The sequence below is a fragment of the Nyctereutes procyonoides genome, unplaced genomic scaffold (genome assembly GCF_905146905.1).
Source record: "Nyctereutes procyonoides isolate TBG_1078 unplaced genomic scaffold, NYPRO_anot_genome, whole genome shotgun sequence".
Taxonomy (NCBI): Eukaryota; Metazoa; Chordata; class Mammalia; order Carnivora; family Canidae; genus Nyctereutes; species Nyctereutes procyonoides.
Window position 1 is genome coordinate 38,521,251 of NW_026575052.1, and position 17,094 is coordinate 38,538,344.

The 17,094-nt window shown below is 35.7% G+C and overlaps 1 protein-coding gene and 1 non-coding gene across 2 annotated transcripts in view; both read left to right on the forward strand.

Moving 5' to 3' along the window:
- Positions 1-17,094, forward strand: part of PDE4D (phosphodiesterase 4D) — a 1,377,381-nt gene that overhangs the window by 169,193 nt on the left and 1,191,094 nt on the right. The window lies entirely within an intron of this gene.
- LOC129514375 (U6 spliceosomal RNA) lies at positions 12,148-12,250 on the forward strand. Its single transcript, XR_008665431.1, has one exon. It is a non-coding gene; the product is annotated as a U6 spliceosomal RNA (small nuclear RNA).

Below are 17,094 nucleotides of genomic sequence, written 5' to 3' on the forward strand. Positions count from 1 at the left end.
TGTAAAGATCTCTAAATGTTTATATACTTATTAAATGAGCTGACTGAGTAGGAAAAAAAGGTCCTTTGTCCTATGAGGACAATTGAACCAATTTATCTTGTTTAAACATTGGGGCTTGGGGCAAATCAAGCATTAGAGGTTATTTTAAAAGGATATCAGGATTTACATGGAAAGCTATGCTTAGACTGCTGGATTTTCATTTTCTGTTGTTGATCCACCGGTGGTCTTTGTGACGTTTCTAACCACTCAAGAAGATGAGTGGATATTTCTTTAAGTCTGAGGCTAACTCGGCAAATAGGAGCCTCATTTTCTAAAAGATGTTTAGCTGAGGAAGGCCAAGGACAGGCACCTGGAGATTAATAATGGTTTTTGTTTGTTTTTAATGAATGGCCTCTGTTGGCTGTAGACTTGGCCTAAGTGTGAAATTTCAAGTTTCCCATGTAAGGGAAATGTTAACAGCTATGCTGCTGGGAGCCCAAGGGAGTTGTTTCCCCCTCGAAGAATTTGTTTGATTGGGGATGGAACGCACCGATACAAAAACTATTAAAAAGACCATAAGTAGCCTGACAAATTCAGGTGTATAAGGAGATGAGCAAAGGCTCAGAGTGAGAGAAGAGAGAGGCAACAGAAGGACTTCATAAAGGAAGATGTCAGAATAAGAAAAATATCAGAGGTACAGCAAGATCAAGGTTCAGATCTACTGACTACTTCTAATGTATCTCAGGAGAGTGTGGAGAGTCACATGGGAAGTTTTAAGGACCAGGCCTGGAAGTGGCACATATTACAGCTGTCCTATACTATCGACCAAAGTCAATCACGCAGCCCCATTGAACTGCAAGAATGGCCAGGAAATATAGTTTAGCTATGTTCCTGGGAAGAGCCATGGATTTGTTGAGCATCTAGCCAGTCTCTCTACATGCCCATTGGAGCTTCACAGAATTTTGGTTCCTGTCTCTTATTCGTGACTCTTCAGTTTAAGTCCTCCTTCCTCCAAGGGAGGGGGCACTTTCATTACTACTACTTTCATTACCATCAAATGTCTTTTTTCCTAAACTGTCTACCACCCTTGTTAAGCAAACATTCTTGTTTTCTGTTGTTCTTCTCAAAATGAAGTGTTTGCAGTAAGATGTAATCTCTAGATGTCATCCAAAAACTACTTGTAAAGTGGGATTATTGTTTTGCTTGATAACGTAAGTGTCAGGTCCAAGAGAGGGAGAGTATTGGGAAGACTTCACATTTAACGTCAGGTAACAGAAGCCCACATAGAAGAGGATTTGAAGGAAGAAAGGGGCCTTCACGATGCCATTTCAGTATGGCAGCTGTATCAAGCAGTAGTAGTTTCGTACTATTCTTACCCACTTCTCCAAGAGGAAACAAGGTGCATATAACTCACAAGTCAACATTCATTTCCATAAAATCCCAAAGTGAATTCTGAGAAGTGCCCTTAAATGATAGTACTTTTGTATTAGATTATGCATTTAAATGAAAAAAAAAAGCATCAAGAATTTCCATATGAAAATCTTCTTAATGTAATGTTAACCAGTCTACCTTACATAGTGTCGAAAGTGTTTTTATTCAATAATGTAGACAGTAATCAACATGATTATATGATATATGAGGGAGTAAGCCCTGCTGAGTGGAACTGAAAGTTGTCACCTCACACTTTCAGCTGCATTAGACATGTTACTGACGTCTTGCCATCTCAGCATATCCCAGTGGCCTCAGAGTCCCCGATGTTTTCATCTAATGGACTATGTGATCTGTGTGATCTTTTCTTTCTTTTTTGCTTTTCTGTTGCAACCTTTGTGCTTTGGATGTTCTCTCTTAAGAGAGATAACCCCAAGCAAGTAAGCATTCTTAACAACCAATTGATTGAAAACAATTTATTTCTAAATTCCTAGAAGAAGAGAAAAAGCCTACAGATCTATCTGTATCTAATTTATCGATGTGCCTAACTATTTCAAACATTTTTTCCTAAATTGAATTTTTAATGTCAAGGTTTCAGGATCCACTGTTTTCATAGTTTTTGTTTGTTCAGTTGTTTATGGCTAGGCTTATTGTGAACAGTGACTATCACACTTCTGTTTTTCGGTAAACATGGTTACTCTTGGGTGTTAAGTTGTAGGAAACAGAATTCATTGTAATTATAATTCACATTTGTTTTCCTGTTGGAAATCTTCTTTATTCTTGTCCCTAGGTTGTCTCTCAGGGAAGATGTCATAGGCATACACATTTGCTGATTTGGGCACTTGTGACTTATTCTGGGTGGATCCCCCATTATAAGATTTAAGTGTTGCTAACAGATTCTCATCAAACACTTTAGAATAAATGAAACAGTGAGTATCTAGGCAGAAAGCTATGTACTTGTAGAAGTCAGTATGTTTATAATATATGAAGGCAAAACAGTGATAACATAAATATTTGGATATCATTTGCCAAATTATTATTATTTTTTTTTTACAGAGAAGGGTTTAACCATAGCTACATCACTGAGAAGAAGGACAGACCAATATTGGGGGTAAACAGTGGTCGAGATAGGGTAGGTTTGTTATCCAGAAAAGATGATTGAAAGCCAAGGAGATTTTTAATTTTAAATCCCTCAGCTTTGCCACAGGGCATTTATTTTGCTATCTGAATTATCTTTGGCACCTGGGAGGAAAATCGTTGTGGAAAGTGCAGATGTAATTTTCTTCTTTGGCTTTTTCCTGTAAGAACATAATTATGAACCATGCTGAGGTAGAGTGTAACATTCATTGGAGAGCATCCTGAACTGCACTTTGGACACATTTTTGCCTCTGTGGCATCATTTAGAAATACAAGCCTTTGTAGTGTTTCTGGCTTTTCTTTTTATATGATGGACTGATAATCTTATAATGGCATTAGTTTTGTGACCAGTTACTAAAGATTTGTTGCTTTTTTTTTTCTTGCAAATTGGACTACCCCTAAATGTCCACAGCAAGCTTAAAAACAGTTCTAGAAGGGTGTAGGATAGAAAAGTTTGGAAACTTGTACTCCTGGGTATTTACTGTAAAATTCAATGAAGAATGTTGGAAATTTCTCAAAAGTAATTTAAATTCAGTCTCACAAAAGGTTCTATTCTAGAACATACTGAAAAAGAGAAGGTTAGTTGGAAAATAAAATATGATAGAAATTGGTTATCACCAGGCTTTTGGGCATAAAAGTATTTCTCATATGTTGAGGTGGAACTTGTATTGCTTTTCTCAGTGGTACTTTATTCATGTTTTTCTACATAAATGGAAGAAACATAACTAGTTTTTAAAAATACCATGAAAGTAAGTTATGGCCTCTGAACAAGAAATTTTTTGCAGATTTTCACTCTTGCTCTACTATTTTGGTTAATTTTGCCATGGTGTGGTGATTTTTTAAATCTAGTGTGATGCAGGGACAGCAGCAAATGAAGCATTGGGGAGGAGGAAAAAGGGTAGACTGCAAATGCAGATGGAGTTCACGCGCATGCAGACTGATGGGCAGTCTCGATGAGCTATTTGATTTCAAATAGTTGGTCCAGCTGAATTTGGAGGCTGACCCCTTGGCCCTCTGCGTCTTCCCTTGTGACCTGCATACTTACTGGACATGCACATGCCAATCTTCTTTGTAACTTGTGATTGACTTATAGGTTCCTCAGTGCTTTGAAATGTCACATTTTCTTAAGCCAAAATTTTATACTACACATTTTTTATAATATGTATCTTTGGCAAGTGATTTTTCTTTCTTAGTCATTTGTCTTTCTTGTCCGGAGGTGGTGTCACGTTTTCATTGCTTTTAAGTTTCTAACATATTTGATTATTCAGAATAATAATAATAATCCCTTTGATATTTTAAGAAAAAGAGGGGTGCCTGGGTGGCTCAGTCGGGTCACTGTCTGACTCTTAGTTTCAGCTCAGGTCCTGATCTCAGGGTCTTGGGATGGAGCTCCATCACTCCCCTCCATGGGGCTCTGGGCATAGGTGGGAGTCTACTTGGGGATTCTCTCCTTCTGGGTGGCACCCCGCCCCCTCATGTGCACGCAGGAGTGTTCACTCTCCCTCTCAAATAAGTAACTAAATCATAAAAAAAGAAAAGAAAAAGAATTACTATGGAAAATAATAATTCTGCCCCTGTCTTGTATCAAGTACTTGTAACTCTTATTTAGTTGTGACTTTTGAAAAAATATACTCTTCGGATTTTACATACTTTACTTGCGTCTTCTTTTTAATAAAAGTGAAATATCTTTAAAAAATAATCGTTGTCAGGTTTGGTATCAGGTTTATAATATCTTTGTAAACAGGGTATGGTAGTCTTTCATGTTTATCTATGTTGTGAGATGTGTAATTTTGAAATAATTTGCTTCTTAAACAAGCTGTGCTTTTCTAAAGGTAGATATTCTAAGAGCTTTTCCTGCTCTATATGTGTTCGATTATATTCAGATTACTATTTCTTTCTTAAATCACTTTTGTTCATTTATGTTTTCTTTCATTATTGTCACTGCATCAGGATTATGTTAATCAGAGTGGGATTGTATATACTCTTCTTTTACCATATTCTTTATCTTACTTGGTCTTATCTACCTAGTAGGTTTTAATGAAATTTGTTTTTTTTAATGAAATTTGAATTTTCTGTTTCTTCCTTAGTCTTTGTGAATTTTACTTAATTGTCCTTTTTTCTGCTTTTATTTTTATTGATTCAGTTTTCCTATTTTTCTTAGGGTTATTTTATGATCTTTTTCTAGCTCACTAAATGTTTTTATTGATTCATTACTGCTACTTTTCTTAGTTATTTTATTGACCTTTGCTGAAATCCTTTAACTTATTGAGTTGAATATCTTTTACTTTCATTCATTTTTTTAAATAAGAACCCTCAATACTATGAGTTTTTGCCCATTTGATTCCTTCTTTTTTACCATACATTATCAGCTTTTATATAGATTTCCTAATTATTTTTAATATTAAATAGCTCATAATTGTAATTTTGATTTCTTCTTTAGTCTATGCTACTTAGGTATATTTTATCTTAAAGTTTCTTTTTGTGTTTTTATTTTAAGGTTATTTTATTTCTTTTTAAAGAATTTATTTATTTGAGAGAGAGAGAGGCAGAGACAACAAGAGAGAGCATGAGCAGGGAGGAGAGGGAGAAGTAGATGAGCAGGGAGCCTGACGTGGGGCTCCATCCCAGGACCCTGAGATTATGACCTGAGCCAAAGGCAGACACTTAACCAGCTGAGCCACCCAGGCACCTCTGTTTGTTTGTTTGTTTTTAAGATTTTATTTATTTATTCATGAAAGAGAGGCAGAGACACAGGCAGAGGGAGAAGCAGGCTCCACACAGGGGGCCTGATGTGGGACTCGATCCCGGGACTCCAGGATGATGCCCTGGGCAGAAGGCCGCGCTAAACCGCTGAGCCACCCAGGGATCCCTGTTTTTTGTTTTTAAGATTTTATTTATTTATTTTGAGAGAGAGAGCAAGTGAGCAAACACAAATGTTGGGGAGGGGCAGAGGGAGAAGAAGAAGTAGATGTCCTTCCGAGCAGGGAGCTGGATGCTAGGCTTGATTCCAGGACCTTGGGATCATGACCAGAGCCAAAGGCAGATGCTTAACCCTCTGAACAACCCAGCAGCCCCAGTACCATGCTGTTTTTATTAGGAAAGCTTTGTAATATAGTTTGAAATCGGGGTGTGATGCCTTCAGCTCTATTCTTTCTTAGAATTGTTGTGGTAATCGTCTCCTCATCCTGCAGAATTAGGTCAGCTCTCTGCTGTGCTTGCTGGTTGTCTGCAAACCTTATTCTCACTACTCTCACTCTTGGGAGCACACACGTAGCCAGCTGGCCCTGAGATGGGAGTATATGTGGATTAGGTTTGAGGAGCATTGTGGGTGCTAGTGGTTTAGTTGGGGACTTCACAGGTGAGGCATCTCCAGCTGCTCATGGATGGGCTTCCTGATGGAGTCTGTAAAGTGATTTTAGGACCTTTGATGCACTTTGAGCTTTCAATTGTCATTCTGGCCTGCCAGCCTCTTGCTGCCCCCAAGTGTTGCAGTTCCCATCTCAGTATTCTGGATGGGGTAAGAAAGGAGTGGGTCAGTTTGACAGCATCCTGCACAGCTGGGCAAAACAGGTGCTCATATACTGTCACATTGCTCTATGGGAGAGATCATGGGCTCAGAAATTCTCTCATGACGTGGAGTTATACTCACTTTGCACTGAGGGAGCAGTGATGTGGGGAAAGTGAAACTGTTCCTCTTACCTTTTCAGTGTGTCCGATCTCTAATTTTTTTTTCTCTAGCTGTGTGCTAAATCTTCTCCACTGGACTCCCAAACTTTCACAAAGGTTCTTTCATCCCTAGTTTATTTTCAAAATTGGTATTTTTTGGGAGGAAGACCATAGAAAACTCTCATTCAGCTATGTTGACGTTGTCACCAAACTAGCATATTTAATTATTTTTGTAGGCATATTTAATTTTGCCTAGAATCTTGCAGGATTCCCCTCCCCACCATATTTATTAATCTAAAGTTTTCAGTTTTATTAAGTTTTAGATCTTTACTCATTTATATTTTTCCTGAAGCCATGTAACTTGTCTTTCTGAGATCAAGATTTTCTAAGACTATATTTTTGATGGTGGTTCCTATTTCTCTGGCTTCTCTTCTAGAAACATGGATTAGTGCATGTTAACTCTCTAGTCTTTATTTTTCAGTTTCTTTTCTACCACAGTTTCCTTTTTGTTTCTCCCTCTGAGATCTTCTAGAACAGTTAATGATTAAATCTACCACCTTCAGTATCAGTTCTTTTACTCTTTTTTTTTTTAGTTTCTTTATAGTTGTTGTTGTTGTTTATAATATGCTTTCTTCTTCTCATTTCACACTATTGACTTTTTTTTTTATCTTGCCTGGAATTCTCTTCATTTCACCCTGTTTCCTTTGTCCAAAATAGGATGTCAAATTGTTTTCTGAAATTTTCTTTTGGATTCTGCAGTAAGAGATTTTTCAGTGGTTTGCTTTGAATTTTTGGAACAGTATTCTCTTTCCCTGGAAATGCTTGAAAAATATTTTTTTCTATTCAATTTTGAGTGATATAAAGGCTGAGCGGATTTTCCTTGTTAAGATCCTTTTCTACCATAATTGTGGTGAAAACTTCAGGGTTTGGTTTATAATTTAGTGGACATAATTTCCATTTTAATTACCATTTCTGACAATCTTTATTTAAGCTACTTCCCACTCGCTTGCATTTTGAGCTTCTATCAACTCCCCTGGTCTGATTCTTTGGTACTCCAAGGAGAAATGTTACATGGCATCCTCAATCCCAGATAAATGTAACAGAGTTGCATTGTTTTTGAATCCACTGTAATATATTCCCTAGTCTTCCATCTTTGTGGTATATTTTTCTTATTGTGATAGATGACACAATTAGAGAACAAGAATTTCCTTTATACCACTGACTGCAAAGGTCACACAGGTAGAAGATAAAAGGGTCAGACAATTTGCACAAGTCATCTTCACTGTTAGATATATTAACAAGAAGATGTAATTGAATTGCATGTATTAAAGAGATGAAACCATTCAACAAATTGTTCTTAATAGAGGAAAAAGATGATATGTGAGTTAAAATTGACATGAAAAACACAGGAAGAAGTTGAGGGGTTGGAGTAGGAGGGATAATGGTGGAGGTTATTGAATATCTATTAGAGTGTGCAATTGCATTTTCAAAATAATTAGTCACCTAATTATATATCCAGATATAGTAATTGTTGTTCTGTAGTTATGATTTATTTTAAGTATTCTCTGTGTGTAATTTTCAGTTGTGTATTTTTTTTCAAAATCAAATTGGAGAGGAATACATTTGTTAGCAATTGCTTTAGGAATGTATTTATATGTCATTTTTGAACAAGTGGGAAGATTTTTTTTTCTTCTAAATGGCTATGAAGGTAAGTTCTCTGACCTTTTAGATAAACACATTCATGTTAGTTGATTGGGAGGCAGTTAGTAATAAACAGGAGACATTAAGGAAAAATAACACATTGAAAGCAAATGAATTTTTGGTACCTAATCACTTCATTGAGATTTTGCCTATAATTTGCTTGTGTTTTATTGGTAGATGTTTGTTGAAGAAAGATAACAAAAGATTGTCCAGTGACATATAAACCATGGCCAAATAAAGAATTCATAGTTTTTGCAGGGGAGGGATTATCTGGAATTCAGATACAGAAAGAGCTTGATACTCTAAGGAGTATGTTATTTTGAATATACATTTGAACTGGCTGGAAACCTTACTTTATAGCTGAATGCCTTGGCAGTTTGTTAATCACATCCATATAAATGAGCCATTTGCTATTGAGTGGGCTTCACACGTGGAACATCTTGAAGATGTGTCTTCCCTGGATATGCCCAATTAAGCATACATTGAAGCTAGATTGTGTTAAAATTTCCACAATAGAATCTTATTATTGGCATTTTCTGCATAAGCGGCTCGGCATAGAAGTTCTCTGACAATTAATCCTGCTCTGGCCATCTATATGAAAGTGAACCTATTGACCTTGGTTATAGAATAATATCGGCAACTTTCTTATGAGGTGTATTTCAATAATTGCAACCTTATTTTCATTACACAATGGGAGGTACAATCTCCTGGAAAATAATTTTCCCAGAAGACAGAGTAGTTAAAAACATCATTTTGGTGATGCATTTGAAACAGTGTTCAGATTTCTAACATATGTGGACCCTATGCTGTGCTTCTAGACACGTTAATTTCCATCTAACTACTTATTTTTCATTCACGGCACTTAAAGTTTCATAGAGTACTGTGTCCCCATCTATGTTAACCAGTTCAATTCCTAGTGAATTTTAGAAAACTCTAAAGATTTCTATTTCTCCATGCTGTAGCTTTTACTACCTTTTTTTCTTTTTATTAAGATTCTGTTTATTCAGGAGAGACAGAGGGAGGCAGAGACACTCAGACCTTTGCAATAGCATGTATCAAAGAGATTGGAAACATTGGTCACTGTGCAGGTCATCTAGTTTGTTACAGTTTGTTAAATTTGAAAAGCATTTATGACACTAGAAAAAGAAGGAGAGAGGGAGAGGAGAGTGAGAGAATGAAAGAGAAAGAGAATATGGCTCTTTAAAAAGCGAATTAACTGAGTCATTTTAAAGAATGATCACTTTCATTGAAGGTGAGAAAATTCCTCAAGGCCTTGGCTCTGACTCTTCAAGAAAAAAATAAACAATGGAGAGGTAGATAAGACTGTTGTCATTCTTTGCCATCTGTGAGGGACCTGGAAAGCCTGGAGGCCTAAGAATACTCCCTCCCCAGGGAAATACTGCCGTATCTTGGGGGACCTGAAGCTCAGTGTTGGGGTTCTGTATAGGCATAGCAACTAGAATAATGGTCAGATCCTCTCTTAATGGGCTGACAGGTATAAGTAGACAGTGGACTCAAGCAACTGAGCATGCAGTTCGGAAAACACAAGCATCCTTTTGTGAGCTAACTAAAGATTGCTCTGATGAAGTGAACTACGTTTTCCCATGTCTTACCTACTGCCTCAGTTTAACTCAGTGGTTCTCAAACAAGGGCAGTTTTGACCCCAGCACAAATGTTTGGAGGCATTTTTTGGTTGTGACAATGAGGAGACGGTATTACTACTGTCTAGTTGGTAGAAACCAGGAATGCCACTAACATCCTCCAAAGGACAGGACACCTGCACCCCAATAAAGAATTATCTGTAGGAATATTTGATAAAATCCTCTCTAAACAACAACAGAAAACATTGTTCAAGCCTATAGATAACATTGTACTTAAAGGTGAAAGAGTGTTCTCCCCCTAAGACTAGGAACACAACAATAGCTTTCGTCTTATTTCTTTCTGTTCGCTATTTCACTAGAGCTCCTAGCCAGTGCAACTTTGCGAGAAGAGAATTAAAAGGCATAGTTTGGAAAGGAAAAAAAATAAAGTGCTCTTTATTCATGGGTGACAGGAAAATGCACATCGGTAATCATAAGGAATAATTTCAGAGGAAGTGACTTGAACTGATAAGTGAGGGGGGTTTCAGAATTCAAGTCTGTCTGAATTCATTTTATTTATAAATACTTGCAATATACAGTTGTAAGTAAAAATTTAAAATTCCATTTATAGTAGCATCGAAAAATAAAATATTTAGAAGTAAATTCAATAAAACATGAGCAGAAACTCTACACAGAAAACTACAAGGTATTACTGAGAGAAATGAAAGCAGACCTAAATAAATGGACAGAAATACCATGTTTGTGGATTGGAGGACTCAGTATTGTTAAATGTCAGTTTTCCCTGAATTAATCTCTGGATTGAAATCTTAATTTTCATCTCAGGAGGCTTTTATGTCATTAGAATTGACAAGCTTATCTTGAAATTTATATGAAAAAGGAAAGAATCTAGAGTAGTTAAAATAATCTTGAAAAAGTTCTACTTGACTCTAGACTTTATATAAAAGTATAGTGATTAAGATGGTGAGATTCTGATGAAGGTATAGACATGTAAAGAGAACAGAATATAATTCAGAAATAGACATATTTATATAATAAATTGATTTTTTCAAGATATCAAAACAGTTAACAGAGGGAATGCAAAGTGTTATTTACAGACAGTCTTGGGACAATTGTATATGCATATGGGAAAAAAAATGAATCTTCACTCCTACTTCAAGTCATAAACAAAAATTAATTCATAGTCACAGATGTAAGAAGAAACACTAGAAGAAAATGTAGGATAATATTTTTCAAATTGGTGGTCAAGACGGGTAGTATGTTTGTGTCCTCCAAAAATTCATATATTAAAATATAACCCTAAATGTAATGGTTTTAGGAGGTTCGGCCCTTGGGAGATTAGGTCCTGAAGGTGGAGCCATCATAAACGGGATTAGTGCCATTCTAAGAGGCTGAAGAGACCATAATTCTCCTCTTCTGTCATGTGTGAGAACACAGCCAAGAGATAGCTGCCTATGAAAAGGAAGCAGACCCTCACTGGACACTCAATCTTCTAGCACTTTCATCTCGTACTTACCCACCTCTAGAACAGTGAGAAATTTCTGTTGTTTATAAGCTACTCATTCTCTGGTATTTTGTTAGACCAACCTGAACTAAGACAAGAGTAGGCCAATATTTCTTTAATAAGATGCAGAAAATAATAACCATAAAATTGATATATTAGAAAATAATGACCATAAAATTGATGTATTAGACTGATCATTAAATACAAAATTAAGTAAATGAGTAAGCATACCAAAAAACTGAAAATATTTGTAAAGTATGTCTGACAAAGCATCAGATCATTGTTACATAAAAAAGAACTCTGTACTCAATAAGAAAAAGATAAAAATTTTCAAAGTATGTCAATGAACACTTTACAGAGATACATATATGAATGGTCAGTGAACACAGTAAAGAGTGCTTAATATTTTTAACCTTCAAGGAAATGTATTTATAAGGATATTGAAATAATATTATACACCCACTAGCATGGCCACAATTAAAAATATCAAACCCAAATGTTGGTGAAGATTAGAGCCACTGAACTCTCTCTCCTACATTGCTGGTACAGATATTAAATGGTAAAACTAATTTGGAAAGAGGTCTGTGCTTAAGATTAAAGTTTACCCAGAAGAAATACAAATTCATGTGTAAGAATGACTTGTTAAGATTGATTGTAGCAGTTTTATTCATTATAGCCCTGAACCGGAATCAGCTCACACATTTATCAACAGGAAAATGAATAAACCCATTTTGGTATAGTTGTACAATGGAGTACTACTCAGCGGTAAAAATGAATGAGCTATTGATACTCAAAACAACATGGATGAGTCTTATACAATGCTGAGCAAAAGAACCAATACATCTTACGTCATTTTCAGGAAGTTCTAGACCAAAACCAATGTAACTTTAAAAAAAATGATAATTGCCTCTGTGAAGTAAGATAGATGGAATGAGACTTGAGAGAACGTTCTAAGGAGATGAAAATGTTGTATGTTGTCAGGACAATGTGAGTTACATCGGTGTTCCTATATGGCACAATTACACTATCGGGATTTATGAGTCTATTTTGCATTGTCATTTACTTGAACATTTAAAAATGTTAACAGCTGCATTGGAGATAAGAATACTCCTCATTTTATAGAAGTGTAGCCACGCTCGCTTTGGCAGCATATATTAAAGTTGGAATGATATAGAGAAGGTTAGCATGGCCCCTGTGCAAGGACAACATGTATAAAAGTGTATTCTTCTTTGCTCTGTTTCAAATTTTCCTAGAAAAATATTTGAACAAATTTCAGCTTTTGATAATTTGCCTTAACTCTGAAGTAATGCTAGAAACATTGAGAACATTTAGAACATTGAAAATAATGGTAGAAACATTTGAGTTCTTCATTGTTTAAGAACCAAAAATTATGTAGTATTTTTAACATTTCAGTCCTTATTTATTGATTTATTTTTAAAGATTTTATATATTCATGAGAATACACAGAGAGGAGGGAGAGAGAGAGAGGCAGAGACAAAGGCAGAGGGAGAAGCAGGCTCCATGCAGGGAGCCCGACATGGGACTCGATCCTGGGTCTCCAGGATCATGCCCTGGGCTGAAGGCAGCAGTAAACCGCTGAGTCACCCAGACTGCCCTTCAGTCCATATTTATTAAGGCACCTATTACTCAATCAGGGCTTTTTTTTTTTTAAGAGAGAGTGACAGAAAGTAAAAGCGGGGAGGGGCAGAGAGAGAGGGAAAAGAGAATCCCTGGCAGACTTCATGCTCAGCTAGGAGCCCAAAGTGTGAATCTATTTCATGATCTCAGGATCATGACCTGAGCTGAAATCAAGAGCCACCAGGTGCCCTAGAGATCAGGGTCTTTTTTAATCAAATGGAAATAGTCACCTGGCTCTGAATTTAGCTTTTTATGTTTAAAACAATTGTTGAGGATAAATATAAAAATGAGGAAATGTAGGTAGCATCAAAGAATAAAAACTAATAAATGTGATAAATTATAATTGTACAGATTATAATATTTCTAAACAACTAAAATTTTAAAAAGATACCATTTGACCTCAAGAAGTCCATTTTAATAGAACTACTTAGAGTTATATTTTCAAAGTTAGAAATTGACTTAGAAAAGAGGCAGAATTAGATATAATTTAATTAAAATCACATTCCTCAATTTTAATAATTCTCCAAATGTTGACATTTTTTTTCTTTTATCTTGGAAAACTCTTCTGTTGTGATTTTGTATTTGGATTTATTACTGCCTTTTCCAAAGCATCACATAAACATATTGTCATATAATTACATACTAAAAATGAGTGCAGGAATTCCATTTGTCTGCTTAATATTTTAAGAAAAAAATCAATGTCAAGTGGTAGTCAATGTTCAGGAATCTTTTTAATCACTCTTCAACTAGGGTAGCTGAAGGAATAGTTCAACAGCTTTCCTGAGAAAATTTTATTCCTTGAATGATGAAGAGATGAAAAGATGATATGAAAAAATATGTCAAAAAAAAGAAAAATGATATGTCTTTATAGAGATTGTTACTTCAATATGTCAATATGTGATTTTCTATGTGTGTGTGTGGGTGGGTAGAGACCTGAACACACACCATGTGTGTGATGCCTACCTAATGTAAAATGTTGAATCCTGTTATTCTACTTAGCATTTATTGAAATGTTTTCCTGCATAGCTAAAAATGCTGTCTGTGCAATAGGAGCATATCATAATTAATCATTCTTTCACTGTTGGACACTTATATAATATACATTTCTTTAGGGAAAATCTGTGTGCAAACATTTTTATCTGCATTTTGGAATATTCCCTTAGAATAGATTCCCAGCTGTGAAACTGCCAGGTCAAACACTCTTCCAAATTGCTTTCCAAAATGGCAGTTTTCTATCAGTAGAGATATATAGGTATGCTTGTCTCATTGTCCACTTGCCAAACTTACTATTATCTCTGGTTTTGTGATTTTAGATGGAGATGATTGCTTTAGTTTGCATGTCTTAGATGACTTATGAGGATGAAATTTAGAAACCTGATGTTCATGCCTTTGTCTTTCAGGGTTTTAGGATTTTCTTAATGATTAGCATGATCTCTTCTTTGTCTAAGGATTTTATTCTTATCTCTCATAACAGTTTTTTTGTGTATAGGTATTTTTAATTCTATTTTTTGTTTTTAATTCAGAGAAATAAATTTTTCTATGGAATCAAGTGATAATCTTTGACACTGATTATTTTGTGCAAAGAACTCCATGGGCAATTGAAATCTTACACTGATATTACCTGAATAGGAGATCGCATGAGTAGTTTGATAATTAATCAGTGGCATATAGTTGGCTTTTATTTTTGGACTGTCATTGCTTTAAACTACAGCTGAAGAAAGCAGATGATTAACGTGTTTCCTCCTTCCCTGAAAATATACAAGACTGGAACCAATATTACTAGACTCTAATGGAGGTTGGCAATGTCAAGATGGTTTGTGGCCATGTCAAGATGTTGAGTCAGTACCCAGGTCATTGCTCATTAAAGATGCTGCTCTTTGGACCAGCGGGAGACCCAGCAACAGGATGCTAACAATTTCTGATTCTTCCTCACATCCCTTCAAGACAGTGTGGAACATTTTGTTCTTTAGCAAACATTCAGGCCTCTTTCCTTAAGTTACAGCACTTATTATTTTTCTGTTTGTGTTGTTAGTCTGTGCTTTCTTTTTTTGTAACCATGAATACATAGGGAGAAATAACATTTTAAATAAATCATTATGTCTTTGGTTTGTGTCTATATACTCTCCCATTAGTCATTCTATATGTATACTTTTGCATGTGAATGTATAGCTTTTTTCAAATATGGGTTATTCTGTTTTGACAAACCATTAATTTTTTCTGCTCTTCCACAGTCATTTCTTATTAGGTGTGTTATTTCTTAATAATCACCAGTCGTCAATCTCTTCTTTTCCTTGCTCATACTTGTCTCCTTGAATTCTTCAGAATGTGATTCAGTCTCCATTCTGTTATGATTTATAATTATCTGCTTCTCATATGATTCCCTCTGGTACTTTGTCCTTCCTTTATATTCTTATTGCTTTTGGCTTTCTCTCTCTCTCTCTCTCTCTCTCTCTCTCTCTCTCTCTCTCTCTCTCTCTCTCTCTCCCTCTCCCAATTCCTCCCTCTCTCTCTCTTTCTCTCTTTTTTTTTTAAAGTAGGCTCCATGGCCAATGTGGAGCCCAATGTGGGGTTTGAACTCACGACCCAGAGATTAAGACTCAAGCGAAGATCAGGAGTCAAATGCTCAACCAACTGAGCCACCCAGGCACCCCTGGTCTTCTCTGGTTTATATTTCACTTCCTTCCACCCCACCTGTCCCTGGGCCACTGTCCTGTGAAATGGCCAGCCAGATAAAATAAGCATAAGTTCTCTATGCAGTGTGTTTTACTAAAGTCACTAATAGATATCATCTGACTCATACATATGAGACGGGCAGATACAGGTCACTTTATGATTCAACGATCATCTGTAAACATATTAAGAGACATGTTTCTTCTTCATTAGTAAATTACTATACCAAGTGCTATTCATTTTTCCCAAAAGAATTCAGAGAGTTTCGGTACATTAACACACCTAAAAGTAAATTCAGTGGCATTAAATTAAAAGATGTAATGCCAAAATTGTGGTCTCTCTAAAGTGACATTTTTTTGGATGAATTGGAAACACTATTTTAGCTGGGGTTTTCTCATCCTTTTCAGGCCATAAAAAGTTCTGAAAATGGAAATAACTACACATTTAATTACAGTTCCAAAAATTTGCATTCTTTTATGGAGCTGACTTTTTTCTCTTGTCATGCTGTAGCCATAACTGCTGCATTGTCTACTGTTAATTTGCATTTTAATTGAGTTTTAAACATTTAACTAGAGGATGGTCCAATAGGAGATTCTATAACCATCTCAGTAATTGGTAGGCAAGAGTTATTTTTTATTGCTATTTTAGTAGTAGGGAAGTCTGCCATACAGGGTTGGGGAAATAACTGATAACCTTCGAAGCAGGCTCTCTACTTTGGGGCTGTCATGAGAAAAACAGAACAGAATTTAGGAATGGAGATATTAGAAGAGACAGATGGTGAGAGGTTATAATCATTTCTAGATCACTCAAATCTTCTGAAATTTATGCCAGGTTTTTTTTTTTCAATTAAGGCAGCATGTCATGCTTATTTCGAGCTTCTGTGGACACATTTAATGCAGTTCTAATGGACTTTGCATGCTTTTATGTTTCTTTGGGTCTTTGAGGAGTTTCTGACACAGTCTACATTGGATTTTGTCAGCATTTTCAGTAACCGACAAATTTTAACATAAACGTTTCTAAAACGTTTTTTTGTGAAACCTCACTGTAGAAAGACATGAAAGTAAGATGACTGATTATTAGATTGTACGCATTTAGAAGAATCTTCTTTTAGTTGCAGAAACCTAGTGATATAGTGTGTGTCTTCGATGTGAGTCAGGGGGAAGATTTTAGTAGGCCTAGCAGCTATTGATTCAAATATAATTATACATGTTGCTTGTATGTTTTCTCTTAGGTAAATCAGCGGCTTTAGTTTATTATGAAATTAGCAATCCATAAGATGATTCTGTGGAATGAATTCTCAGAAATACAAGGTACATATGTGACATTATCTGGTGACTATGAAATGCTCTAGTGAAATACTCCTATCCCATTGTGATCCTCAATGTTCTAGTTGCAATTACGGTTGCAGTGTCAAGAATAAAATCAATTTGATGTGGGATTGAAAGTAACAAAAATACTTTATGCTCTCTGGAGAAAATATGAACGATTCCTTATAAATGAGAAACTTCAAAATTAAAACATAAAATGCTAGCTATAGACTCCTCAACATGACAAACTTTTTGAAATAAACTTTTCTGAGTGTTGGGTTTTGAAATCTCTGAGTACATGAGGGTGGTCTCTGAAACAGCATTCCCAGTTACATAGTTAGAACACTTCTTTGCATATATGTTTTACCAATTAACTATCTTTAGCCCAATTCTTCCTATGTTCCTAGCAATGTGCTAAAAGTTGTGCCTTTAATGCACTTTTCATTTTGTTTTTGTTTTGTTTGAG